The sequence below is a fragment of the Triturus cristatus genome, chromosome 6, assembly GCF_964204655.1.
Source record: "Triturus cristatus chromosome 6, aTriCri1.1, whole genome shotgun sequence".
In the NCBI taxonomy this organism is placed as follows: Eukaryota; Metazoa; Chordata; class Amphibia; order Caudata; family Salamandridae; genus Triturus; species Triturus cristatus.
The window spans coordinates 40,473,392-40,488,179 of NC_140589.1; the positions used below are offsets into that span (position 1 = coordinate 40,473,392).

The 14,788-nt window shown below is 41.5% G+C and overlaps 1 pseudogene across 1 annotated transcript in view; it reads right to left on the bottom strand.

Annotated features, from left to right (window-relative positions):
* Positions 1-928: 928 nt before the first annotated feature.
* The window catches only part of LOC146813733 (uncharacterized), a 36,863-nt pseudogene continuing 23,003 nt past the window's right edge, over positions 929-14,788 (bottom strand). Inside the window, exon 2 of the transcript XR_014962892.1 lies at positions 929-6,020. The product of XR_014962892.1 is annotated as an uncharacterized LOC146813733 (transcript). The remainder of the gene's footprint in view (positions 6,021-14,788) is intronic.

A 14,788-nucleotide genomic window follows, 5' to 3' on the forward strand; every position in this document is an offset into this window, starting at 1 on the left:
AAACAGAAAGCAACCAAATGTGAGATACAAACCACAAAGCCAATGGCAAGCAATGCATGGAAAGCATTCAAAGGGAAACTTTCTGAATGTCCCCAAGATGTTGTTAGCAAACCAGACAGCTGCACTGTCCGATAGGCTTCAACCTAAAAGAGGACCAATTTTTGCCACATCAAGAGGCATCACAGCCTCACAGAGAGGGGCGCACTGTTTTCAAGAGGAGGGTCAGGGGTGATTTGTAGAAGATGGGCTTATGTTTAGTGTGGCACAATGGGCAAAAAATAATGGAATGAAATGCAGTCACGCGCGATCACCAGTGGCTGAGGCCAATTCAAGCATTGTATCCATCACCATGTTGTTCATTACATTAAAAAAACAAAAAACATTATAATGTTGAGCCAAAAGACCTACTGTGAGCTTACCAAAAAATGACAGGGGCTTAGGGCCATATGTAAGAACTCATTTCCCTATAGGCACAGAATGGGTAAAACCCTTGGTCACATCTGGCCCTTAGCGCCCGCCATTGCTTACCATTGGTTGGCTTTGTCACTCTCGTTTCACTGCTTCTTATTCAATTTCCTTGTCCATCTTGTGTTCATCCCTACCCTGGAGCATGGCCTCTTTACCACTCTCTTCATAAGATGACTTGTGCTCCTCTGATCACTCATGAGGTACTTTAAAAAAAACTATTTACTGAAGCATGTTTTCCAGCTCTCTCTCTGCCTCCCCTTCACACTCCACATTGCGCTCTTCCATATGCTTCTTTCCCTTGCTGCCCCATGTGCTTCTCCATCATGGTCAGTGTTGCGATCTCCCATGTGTTGCTCTGTATTCCCTGGCTTTATTATTTTATTTATCCCCCCAACCCACTCCCCTCTGCTCCCCTCCACCCACTACTCCATCACCCCCTGTGCTCTTTTTTTTTAAAATATAGGTAGATAAATCGATAGACCAGCAAATTGCTGCCAGCCACCCAAAAAAGTGCTTCATGCACATAAAATGTGCTGGTTTATTTTCAAAAGCAATGTAAATGGTGCTCACCATCTTAGCTTTGTCAATTAAAAGTAAAACAAAATAGGGCCTGTATCATTCAGTAGGGGCACACATGTGTAGTGGCGCCTGCAGAATGATGCGTTAACCACCAGCGGCACCGTCATTGAGCAATTTGTTTATTGAAGATGCGAAATAGTACTCGCAAAAGAAGTATGCTTTTACTGATAGTGTTCAGGATTACCAAAACGTTTGACAAAGCCAGTAGGTCTTAAAGGGCTAGACCTATTGGCTTTGCCAATGCTTTTAATTCGCAACAAGGAGACCATGTTAAAATACAGGTCTATCACATTACTGTCTGGTCGATTAAAAAAATTCAAGCTACTAGACTGGGGCCGCCACTCAGTAAAATGGACAAAACCCAGGTCAAGTGTGGGCCAGATATTGTTTTCTTCTTTTAAGGTACAATTTACAATGAAAGAAGTGAAATTAGAGAAACATTTACATCGATATTTTAGCAGGTGAGGCAAATAAAGAAATGGGTCTGACGTGATCTATGAGGTTAGGAGTAGACAAAGGCTAATTCAAAGGAGGTATTATACAGGCTTCGTTTCAAAGCTCAGGAAAACTGCCCATGCTTGAAGAGAAAGAGCACAACATAATCAGAAAAACCACTAGATCGGCCATTAAATATTTGGCCATTTTCACGGGTCATGGATGAAGCAGTAGCCTGGGGAGACCAAAATTGTTTTAGATAAACCTGTAGCTTTTAAATCTGGATTAAAAGAGGATAGCTCAGAAGCATGTTCAGAACATGGATGGGGTGAGGAGATGGTCCACAATTGTGATGCTAGGTATTCGTGGAGCTGGATCGAAACGTTTGGTGATTATGAACTATCTCGCAGTGAAATAAATCTGATATATTTGAGCAAAGGGCCTAAGTAGCAATAAATGAAATGCATGGTGAGATTTGCCAGCGTGCAAAACATTTTTAACACATCCTTGTCATAGTTTTTTTGTAACTGTGTAATTCAGCAGAAACAAATCTGCATATCATGAGAATTATATGAGGCTTGCCACTTTTTTACACTTGACTTGGCAGAGAATACGCAAGCTGAGGACATTGCTCTAAGTGAGATAATCGATTTCTGGGGAATGGTGATAGTAATCCATTTGAAATTCCCAAATTAAAAGTGATGGGTACTACTCTCCAAATCCTCACTTATATCAGTTTGTAAGGATTGCAAACAAGTAGTGAAATGACTATCATATTATTTTGACCATGCTCTTCCCAGATATATAAAGGGTGAACTTATAAATTTAAACTGGCCAGTAGAGAGATTTAAAGTGAAGTGAACAGGATGACACTGAACATATTATAACCATAAAATAACAAACCCAAGCTACGTGATGTGCAGTGTTTAGAACCTAATACATGTTGGGTTACATTCATTTGTGTGCAGGAGTCCATAAGATCAATTGTGTCAGAGGAAGTTGAACGCCTGGACAATCACTGAAATATCCCAACAGCAGCAATTTGTTTACATGAACAGACAGGAGTAATACAGTCTTAAAAATTATTAGTACATTTGTTGAAGGGACTCAGAGGACAATAAATTAAGAGGAACATAATAGAAAAAATAGAAGAGACTTCCGTATTCGTTATAAGATTTTCTGATTGAGAAAAGAAGATTGGAGATAGAAGAGTGGCTGTAAGGGAAGCTCTGAAAATAATGTCAATTGCACCCGTTGACTGGGCAAGGTGATCCTTGCACATAATAATATAGGTGGTGACTGCACAGACAATGTCATGGCCTGGGCTTCATTAAGCTAAGACTCAGTAACAACTGTCAGATCCAATCTGTGGTCAAACATAAAATCATGTAACTCAATTACATAATTAACAATCGAGCATGTTTTAAGTGCACATCCCAAGATGGGACCCTTGTGTGTAGCATTGAGTAAAACGGATAATGGGAAAGAATATTCTAAAAGTATGTCCAGTGGGATTACCCAGCTTGTCGGTGCAAATGAAGATCCAAATTGTACTTCCTGATTAAATGGGTGCAGCAGGAAATGTAAGAAGTAAAAATGGCAGTATCCTGTGCCCTTCTAAGACTCAGGTAGGCCTCCAGAACCACAGCATGAATAGATGCCTTAACTAGCTTCACCAGAATCAACAAGCCAGTCATTTTCATCACTCTTAAGTAGTAGCAATGTGTCCAGAATTGGTAAAAAAACAATAAAGAGGACTGGCTAAACAAACTACCACAAGCTTTTGGCAACTCTGTACTGTCGGCTCAAAACTCCTTCCAAAGGGTAGCTGCTGAGAAAGAATACTAAATAAATGATGAGAAAGTAATTCCATAAAAGTAAACCTAATTCAAATCCATTCCAAAGCATGTTCTACAAGAACGCCAGTGTGTGTTCTCTCAGGCAGTATTACTGTTTCCTTGTCTAATGAACACCATGTCAAATGAATTACATTTCCTTTCTCCAGTGTACCTTTTTGTTGTATTAGCTTTAACTTTGATGCACAAGCCATGTCACATTCATCCATTTATGTGGTCTTCCTTATATGGGTTCTCTGATGTAGTATTAGAGGTTGCTTTACATTGAAATCTTGTTTACATTAAGAACAGTCATATGATCTTTCACAAGCGTGGGTTCTCGGATGTAGAATTTGCTGTCCTTTTGTTTTGAAAGCCTTGTCACGTTTAGTACATATGAATGGTCTTTCGCCAGTAAGGGGGTCTCTGAAGCCGCAGTAGCTCTTCCATGATCCTAAAGGCTTTGTTACATTTAGTACACTTGTATGGTTTTCACCAGTGTGGGTTCTCTGACGAAGTATTAACTGTTGCTTAGTTTTTAAAGCATTATCACATTTATGTGGTTTTTCACTTGTGTGGGTTCTCTGATGTCGAAGTAGATCTCCCTTTGACTTGAAACCCTTTTCACATTCAGTACATGTATATGGCCTTTCCCCAGTGTGAGTTCTCTCATGTCGCGTTAGGTCCCCTTTTGCTTTGAAAGCATTGTCACATTCAGTACATTTATACGGTCTCTCCTCAGTGTGATTTCTTAGGTGTTGCATTAGCACTCCTTTAACTTTGAAAGTCAGGTCACAGTCAGTACATTTATATGGTCTTTCATCAGTGTGACTTCTCTGATGCTGTATTAGCATTCCCTTTGATATGAAAGCCTTATTACAGTCAATACATTTATATGGTCTTTCACCGGTGTGGGTTCTCTGATGTAATATTAGGTGTTGGTTTGTTTTGTAAGCCTTGGCACATTCAGTACATTTATATGGTTTCTCACCAGAGTGGGTTCTCTGATGGAGCATTAGCTGTTGCTTTGTTTTGAAAGCTTTATTACAATCAGCACATTTATACGGTTTTGCACTTGAGTGGGTTATCTGATGTTGAATTAGTTTTCCCTTTGACTTGAAAGCCTTGTCACAGTCTGTACATTTATACGGCCTTTCCCCAGTGTGTGTTCTCTCATGTTGTGCTAGGTGCCATTTTGCTTTGAAAGTCTTGTCACATTCAGTACATTTATATGGTCTCTCCCCTGTGTGAGTTCTCAGGTGTTGCATTAGCACTCCTTTAACTTTGAAAGCCATGTCACAGTCAGTACATTTATATGGTCTTTCATCAGTGTGAATTCTCTGATGCCGCATTAGTACTTCCTTTGATATGAAAGCCTTATCACAGTCAATACATTTATATGGTCTTTCACCAGTATGGGTTCTCTGATGTAACATTAGGTTTTGGTTTGTTTTGTATGCCTTGGCACATTCAGTACATTTGTATGGTTTTTCACCAGTGTGGTTTGTCTGATGCAGAACTAGTTCTCCCTTTGATTTGAAAGCCTTGTCACATTCAGTACATGCATGTGGTCTTTCACCGGTGTGGGTTCTTTCATGTAATATCAGGTATTGCTTTGTCTTAAATTGATTTTCACATTCAATACATTTGTATGGTTTCTCACCAGTATGGGTTCGCTGATGTTGTAACAAATTTCCCTTTGTGGCAAAAGCCTTCCTACATTCAGTACATATATATGGTTTTTCTCCGGTGTGGGTTCGGTGATGTTGTATTAAATTTCCCATTGTGGCAAAAGCCTTCCAACATTCAGCACATATATATGGTCTTTCTCCAGTGTGGGTTTTCTGATGTTGTATTAAATGCCTCTTTGAGAAAAAAGACTGGTTACATTCTGTACATTTATATGGTTTCTCACCAGTATGGGTTATCTGGTGGTATATCAAATTTACCTTTGTGATAAAAGTCTGGTCACATTGAATACATTCATAGAATCTCACCATTATTAGCACTCCCCTATGTTCAAATAGATATTTGAAGGTTATGGACGTGTTGCACAAACTGACCACTTGGAATGATTCTGTTGTGAATGGTTCTTTCAATGCTCCAATGGGGAATTCTTATAATGAAGTGATCTCAGTATTAGTAAATGTAAGTAACACCGTCTAGGCTTTGCATCACTTGGACAAACTTTAGGATGTATTGTCAGAATTGACTTTACGCCAACAGCCTTTTTTCATTGAGCAGATTTCTGTGGCCTTTTCTCAAGGTAATATCACAGATATTTGATTGATTCTCCGATCGGTTGTTAGTTTTCACATTGTCTCATTTAGTATATTCTTTTATGTGACCTTCCCATTAATTCATTTCCTTGAGCTATGAAATCCTTCCCTATTCAGTAGATATAAATTGCACGTTCAGCGTTAAGTACAGTCTGTACACAGGGAAGGTTCTTTACGTTAGCAGCTCTTTTCAAATCAATAACACAATGTATTTCCATAGGTTAACGTACAAAAGTTATTTATCAAATTTCAGGTATTAGTTTCTTTAAGTTGCAACCTGGTTCTGGGATACACTGAAGGATTTTTTTCCCGGAATTTTACTGCGTTCAGGAGAATGCACTTTGGACTGCATCCTCACAGCTCTTTATTACAACGTGGGTTAAAAACAGAATAATAGTTTTCCTTTCCTGCTGTGGCCAACCACCTGTTAAATTGGAAAGCAAACCAAACAGGTTGAATTTCATGACATTAAAAATACATATATCATTATTGCCATAACCTATGTGAAACAAACCAGGAAAGCGTTGCATGTATGAAGTTAAACTAAATAAAACCTGGAATACATTTAAATGTTCTGAGAGCACAGAGGTAATGTGTCTATGACACACACAATTCGGTAGTCAGGGCCACAACATGCAGATATCTCTTCTTGTATACACCTACGAAGCCCTTAGACTTTATTGAAAAGAACTATAACACTTTGCCACAGAAAAAAGGGAATCTTGTGCAGTTCTCATTGGTTCCACATTCAGAATTCACTACCCATCAACCAATACAGCCTTCCCTCAGTGGTATAATTGTTGTTGCTTTACCAAAGAACATTTGGTAACCATTATAGAGAAAGAATGGTGGAGAAGTGGAGGAATTACTACAATCAGCAATCTGCTGATACTTTTACATCCTCAGCCTTCTTCTTTTATACGTAAGACAGAACAGTAGTTCCTGACATGATATTTTAAAAGCCGTAATTCTAAGTCCACTGAATGTCATATGTGCTTAATTACAAATCATTTTCTACAAGAACACTATTAGGTACAAAACACACATTTTTATTCACAATGAACTTGGTACAAAAAAACTTGTAACAATTAAGATATAAATGGCAAAAAAGTGAATAATGTAAGAACATGCTTGGTGCTCAAGTGATTCAAATAACATACTAGATAAAGTGTGAAAAGTGGCCATAGGACAAATGGTGAATAGCCTTTAATTTTACCTGAAATATTTGACAATTACAAACCAGATAAGGTACGAAAGAGGTTGTCTACCTCATAAATATTTATTTTTACAAACCGACCTATTCGTACATAGGTCGGTTAGCAAAAACAGAATCAATTCTGTAAAGTTGGAGCAAAATGTGAGACGACTTTTACCAAATCTATTCTTAGTACTTCTTGCCCAAAATGTATTTCAAGATATTGGCTAATTCCTCAAATCTGCCTCACTCCAAATCCATATGATCAGCAAATATTCATGCCAGAGTGATTACGGTTTAGTCAAACTCTGAATCTTACAGTCACAATTTGGTCATACTGGACTGCAACTACTGCAAAACAGGAAGTGGTTTAATTCAAAGTATCCTCCCGATTTCCAGCGATCCGGAAGCGTGAGTGCTTGTCAATGGGCAGAGAATTTCTCAATTTGTTGAGCTTTGTACTAAGGTTACTCTATCACCAGAGCTTTTTACGGTGTATATAGAACCATTTGATTCTATATTAAGGAAACAATTACACAATTGAGCATTAAACAATGGGTAGGACATGATATTTCTCTCTGCCAAGGCTTTGCTTATCAGTACTTTTAATTTTGATTCATCAGCCACAAATTGTTTAGCAAGGTGTTTGGGTAATTATTAAATAAGGATAAAACATGTATCCTGTATTGGAACCAGCCCATCTGATACTACTCTTCTCAAGAAAAGTGTAAGCTTATTTTTTATAACAATACACGTATGATGAGAACACTGTTTAATTGAGAAATGCAGCATACAATGATGTTTCCCTAAACAGTGTTAAGAGAACTCCAGATTCCCCATCCTTAGAGCTACCTTATTGTCTGTTCAAATGCACCTAAACCACAAATCCGCAAACTGCTCTGGACGTCTTTGGTTAAGAGAATACATTTTTCTCTTATCTAATTTTCAAATTCCCAACTCAAATATTAATATGTTATTTTTCTCAAAATTAAGTTCATTTATTTGTGGGAACAGTTTACACACAAACAGATAAGAGACAGCTTGTTTTCATGAGAGATTTTCATGAGAGATAACTATGTCATCAGCATAGGGCAACGCGAACAACCAAGCTTCTTTAGTTTCCACAGAAAAATGTGCTGCTCTTTAGAATACTCAGATACAAATTAAACAATCATAAGGGATCAGGCATGATGGCAAAGGATGCTCAGTCACTTGTAAAGCTTCCTGCACACATGGAAAACTTAAAATTGTTTATTTCCCACTATTGCCTTTAGCACCTGCAGTGATGATCAGAGGTGAGGACTTTGCCTCTTACTCTTGAGACTGAACTCTCTATAGTCAGCTTCATGTCACAGAAGTCAAAGTGGCCATTCCTGAGGTTACACAAACATTTAAAATACTCAATGAGAATGAACTATCTGAGAAGTTGAAACTGGGTTATTACTGAATGTTAAAATATCTACCACATAATTCTTCAGATGTGGCCAGGTAAAGCTTGGAACTGGAAGGATAATTCCCAAACTCCCCAGTCCAAACTCAACGTCGCCATCTATCCTATGTTAATTGCAGCCATAATAACCCTTAAATACATTAAAAACATTTTTTTTAAAAGATGAACCATTGACTCCGAAGCTGTGAAACTCACTACTTGCTCAGACCTGATCCTATTTAAACTGCACTGATGCATGGGATGTCCTCGAAATATGCATTGATAAGAAGGGCAGATTTGTGTTAGTGAGAGATCAACTAGATAGCCACAAAATAGAGTTAGCCAGTACCTTTGCATCTAACATTGAACATGTTTAATTCCTCTCAGAACTCATAAAAATTAGCAATATGGCCATAAACAACCTTGTTTTGGTGGACCAGGGGGACTTTAATTGTGTGGACAACATAGAGAAGGAGCAATCACACCCACCACTTTCAGGCAGTTACAGTTTCTAAGAAGTTTGGCATGTCAATGACACAATGAAAGATAACATACATGTAGAGGTTGTTGCATGCAAACATGAGAGCGTAGATTTGTTTTATTGCCCAATACACATACTGCATGTCAGGCTATATGGTATCTTATGCACAAATCGCATACAACATACAATCTTACATGCTGAATACCTAAGAAAATCCATTACCAACCATGATCAATTGATCATAACCATCACCTGGGGAATAGTAAACACTCCTATACAGCCCAAGAGGAACGTGTTTTCTGAGAGTCAGTGAGGGTAGCTATACTTAATTATTTTGATGTGAAATGTAAGAAAATGGTTTTTGGTTGACTGAGGTGTGAGCCCTGCTCAAACAGCAACCACAATCCTTTTCAGGGTGAGGCATAAGCCAACCCTAAATTAACCTGTCCGCATGCCTATGATAGCTTGGCACAGAGCAGTCAGGCTTAACATAGAAGCAAAGTGTAAAGTATATGTGCAACAGATCAAACAGTAATAAAGTGAGAAACTCCACACAAAAATGGATTCTACACCAAGTTAGAAATATAGAATGATTTCTGATAAATAAAACAAGACCAAAATGACAAAAATCCAATCAGTAGAACAAGAGATATGTAATTTTAAAGGATTTAGTGAAAATAGTGCCAAAACAACACAAAGCACCAACTGTGGATATCTGGTCGCGCCGGACCAGTACAAAGTTACAAGTTCAGGCCAACCACAATAGAATGTGGGCTGGCTACAGGGACCCAGTTAAGCTTGCTGAACAAAGTAACTTAGATCCTTGTTTGTGGAGCGTTGCAAGGATCTGGAAGATGTGTCGCGCAGCCAAAGCGATGTGTCGGTTCTGAGCGGTGGCTAGGGTAGGTCCTGCGTCATCATCGAGGATCCCATCGATGAGGGCTTACAATGCGCAGTCCGGAATCTAGGATGTGTTGTGCAGTTGAGGAGATGTGTCAGTTCCGAGGAGCTGCAAGGGGGGGAGTCTGTCATCATCGTCGAGTCTGCCGTTGACGAGGGATGCGAGGGCCTGCACTGAGGATGCATCGTGCAGCAGCAGTTCTGAAGAGACTGAGGAAACAATGTGGGTATCTGTGACGGGTCCGATTCATGCAGCAGCACCTATGCATCAGTTCTGCTCAAGGCTGCGTTTCACAGCACAGAAGATGCATTGTTTATGCTTGATCCACAGAGGCTGACAGAGCACCTTGGGCCGACTTCCAAGTGTCCAGAACTGGGGTGGAACCACTTGGCAGCACAGGCTTACATATTGCAGAATCCAGGTGCTGGGGTCAAGGTGGTTGGAACCTTCTGCCCCTGAAGCTCAAATCAGGAGGCCAGCCAAATTGCCCTAGGAATCACTCTTTTTAATATTATTATTAATTAACATTTGTTAAGCGCATGGCTACCCTTAAGCATCCCCGCGCTAGCAGCAACAAGCAGATGAAGGTTGGGTGGTTTAAGACAGATTCTGGACGGGCCAAGTCTTCAGTTGCTTCCGAAAGGAGAGATGGTGGGCCGTTGAACGAAGCTGGATGGGGAGAGAGTTCCAGTCTGGCGGCGTTGAAAGAAAAAGCGTGGCCCCCTTAGCGGGCTCTCTTAATTTTAGGTACCGATGCCAAGAACAGGCTGGAAGACCGGAGGCATCTTTAAGGGCGATGGAAGGCCATAAGGGAATGATTTATCTTTGGACCGATACCCCAGAGCGTTTTGTGTGCTCTATATAGTGATTTAAACATTATCTGTGCATTTATTGGAAGCCAGTGCAGTGTTTTAAGCGCAGGCTTGGCAGAATGCGAGTTGGGGGTGTAGTGTAGCAGCCTGGCTGCACAATTCTGCACAACCTGCAATTTCCTTGTGGTAGACTTTGGGGTGCCAAGGTAGAGGGAGTTCCCACAGTCCAGACAGGAGAGCACCAACGCCTGGACCATGACTCTTCGGGCGGGTGCAGGAAGAAGTGGAAGAATTTTCCGCAGCATTCTGATGATACCAAAGCAGGTGGCGTCCGTGTAAGTAATGATCTGTATCCCATATGGGACAAAGCCTTTACCGTTCATTAGCGGATTGGTAAGGCTTAAGGACTTACTACAAGGAATTGATTTTATCGTTTTTAAAAACTTATATTTCAGGGAGGGAAACGTTTGTGTTTTAACCTTGTTGATACCGTTTACTTGTATTTGCACTTTTATTGCTGTTTGCACCACTTGCAAAGGGAGCTGTGTTCAATGCTCCGGGGGCACATATAGACGGGCTTGCCTAACGTGATTGAGCAGCCTAGCTGTGACGGCATTTACGCGCACCACTCCTCTTAAGGGGCGGATGACGCAGCCGCGCAGCTAGACAAAGCCTTTACAGTTCATTAGCGGATCGGTAAGGCTTAAGGACTTACTACAAGGAATTGATTTTATCATTTTTAAAAACTTATATTTGAGGGAGGGAAACGTTTGTGTTTTAACCTTGTTGATACCGTTTACTTGTACTTGCACTTTTATTGCTGCTTCCACCACTTTCGAAGGGAGATGTGTTCAATGCGTCGGGGGGACATATAGACAGGCTTGCCTAACGTGATTGAGCAGTCTAGCTGCGACGGCATTTACGCGCACCACTCCTCTTAAGAGGCGGATGACGCGGCCGCATGCAGCGGACGCGCTGCTGGCGCGCCAAAGGCAAGCCCGACTGCGCCGGTGCGCGCCCGACCGGGACCAGGGGCTAGGACCCCTGATCCATTGATAGAATGTAAGCCTTCCTATACACTCGAGCAGCTATTTGCTTTCAGACAGAGCCCTCTTTCTCACTGTGCTCATTCAATGGCGCCAACAAATATTGTTAACAAATGCCCCCATTGCCCTTTTGAAATAGTCCCTCCTTCTATTACCACCTATCCAAGCGCGGTACTGACATCCACTTTTAAAATGGCTCTCCTAAATTGTCGCTCCCTACCCAAACACACTACATAGCTGAACCTACTGCTGGAGGAGCAAGACCTTGATGCCTTGCTGCTTACCGAAACATGGCTCTCTGACACCTCGGATCCAGCGGTAGTGCATGCTCTGCCTCCTGGCTATCTCATTCAAACACTAGACCGGGAAGCAAATAGGGGTGGAGGTTTAGCCATCATTTATAAAGAGAAATTTAATTGTCGTATGTCAGCCAATATAATTATGGACTGTGAAAGCTGTCTATTTTCCCTTGGTTTTTCCCCCCACGTGCACTTTTTCTGGTATCCTCATATATCGATCCCCAGGACTCAGCAGCCATTTTATTAGGGATCTCCCGGAAAATATAGGCAAACTGGTCAGCTCCTTCTCCAACTTTTCCGTATTAGGAGATCTTAATCTCCATTTTGATATGAAATCCTCCACTGATGCTGAAGCCGTTATCGACAGTCTGGGGGCCCTAGCACTGAAGCTTAAATTCTCCAGCCCCACCCACCAGATAGGTAACCTTCTTGACCCTCTTTTTTCCAATATTAATAACCTGATGGTAGGAAAACATATTCCTCTACCATGGGGTCTGACCATTTTATGATTCCCTTTCCTGGATCCATCAGGATGGTGCTCTGCCACGAGATAAGATAAAAAGTTGGAGTCGAGATTGGTCCAAACTGGATATTGACTCCTGGGCATCGACTCTTGAAAAATATAGACCCATCCTTGGCAATGACCCTGAAATAGCCAATAATTAAGTGACTAGATGGCTGGAACCGTCGCTAGACTCAATAATCCCGAAAAAATGGATGACTAGGAAAAAAGATAGTTACAGTTCAGAATGGTACAACTCTAAACTTAGGGATCAGAAACAAATTTGTAAGCGCTTGGAAAGAAGCTGGAGAAAGGACTTCTCGGTGATCAAGAAATTCAAGTATAGAGTCGCCATTAAAATCTATAAGGCTGAAATTAGGTTAGCACAAGCAGAGTATTATGAAAAGAAGATTCTCTCTGCCTCCAACTCCCCCACCCGGGAAATTTTTAAAATTGCCAAATCCCTCCTTAAGCCATCTGAACCTCCCCTTCCTTCTGTTGACCCCTTAGGGCGGTGTAATAATTTGGCGTTTTTCTTCTTCAAAAAAATTGACGATATTTATTCTACCTTTCTGTCTCCATCAGGACAGGTTGGTAGCCCCCCCATCCCCCAGGTAGCTTGGCCCAACTTCTAGCCCCAGGCATTGAGACCATTCCTTCCATGGACTTGAAATCTTTAAAAGCTTATTCATACCAGTTGAAATCTGGCTCCCCCAGTGACGTGGCTGCCCCTATTTTCATTAACCGGGTCTTTGACTCCATTGGTTCAGTTCTTCTGGACCTTATTAATCTTTCATTGTCCACTGCGATTGTCCCATCCCCATGGAAACGGGCCATGGTTAGAGCTCTCCTGAAGAAACCTACCCTGGACCCGGAAACCTTTGCAAACTACCGGCCAATCTCGCTGCTACCTGGGTTTGCAAAAATCTGCGAAAAATATGTTAATTTTATCCTCTCCACCTTCTTGGAGGAGAACGATCGCCTGCACCCCTCTCAAACTGGATTCCGACCTCAACAAGGCACGGAAACAGCCTTCCTAGTAGTGGTCGAAGAAACAAGGAAAATTCTTGATGTCGGCGGGTCTGCAGCCATTGTTCTACTCGATCTCAGCGCGGCCTTCGACACCGTCAACCATCAACTTCTGATTGAAAGACTTAGAGAGATTGGGATTTTAGGAGCCTTACTCAAATGGCTGGAGTCATTTCTTAGAGATAGGTCCTTTCAAGTTTTGGAGGGTAACGGTATCTCGGAGAGAATGCCAGTTCACAGTGGGGTGCCTCAGGGATCGTCCCTTAGCCCCACGCTTTTTAATGTTTACATGCGTCCTTTGGCAGAAGTGGTTAAGCCCTCTAGGGTTAGGATCGTCTCGTACGCAGATGATACACAACTGATTGTGTCCCTCAATCAGCTGGATGATAAACAGTACTGCTTGGCCAATTGCCTGGAGAGAGTATCCACCTGGATGGTTAACTCCTTCCTAAAGCTAAACGGGGCAAAAACTGAACTGATGTTTTTAGGAAAACCCATTAACTTTAATTCTTGTGTTTTCTGGCCTAAATGCTTAGGTGTCATGCCCTCACCTAAAGAACACATAAAAAGCCTTGGGGTTTGGTTTGATCACAAATTGGATTTTAAGGAGCAAGCACGCAGAGTGGCAGCCACCTGCTTTGGAATCCTTAAAATGATCAGGAAAATTCTACCCTTGCTACCTTTTAATGCAGGGAAATTGCTGGTTCAGGCCCTGATTTTATCACAGCTTGACTATGCAAATGTGCTTTATCTTGGATCCCCATGCGCCACCATTAAAAAGCTTCAAATGGTACAAAACTGCGCCGCACGCTCTCTTCTGCAGGCTCCACATCGGGCATCGGCTAAGCCCCTGATTAATGCTTTACACTGGCTGCCAGTGGCTGAGAGAATTCAGTTTAAGGCCCTGTGCATTGCCCATAAGGTGATGTCCTTTAGGGCACCTCGATTTTAAGAACCATCTTCACAGCATACCTCCCTAAAAGAACATTACGCTCGGAGAAAAAACGTCTCGCAGAAGTCCCAAGAGTTAATCAAGTGTGGAGTGGTGGACGGATGTTCTCCACCATTTAGACGAAGAGCTGGAATCAACTTCCAGATCTTATTCGGCTCGAGACCAATCATCTCTCTTTCCGTAAATCTCTGAAGACCCTGCTGTTCCCCTGATGCTCCTTTTGTCGGTAATTGACTTTGTCTTTAGTGCTGGGAGGCCTTTGGTAGCCATGCGCTTTACAAGTACTTATTCATTCATTCATTCACTCATATGGGAGGACTAGCTCGGCGAGAGGTTTTAGGTAGACGTTAAATAAGGTGGGACTTAATGACGAGCCTTGAGGAACTCCACATGTGAGTGGCACACGTTTGGAGGAGTTGTTGCCCTACAATACTTGAAACAATCTATCCTTTAGGAAGGACTTAATCCATGCCAAAACATTGCCGGAGACTCCCACCCTTCTAAGTCTGTCAAATAAGATGTTGTAGTTGACAGTATCAAATGCGG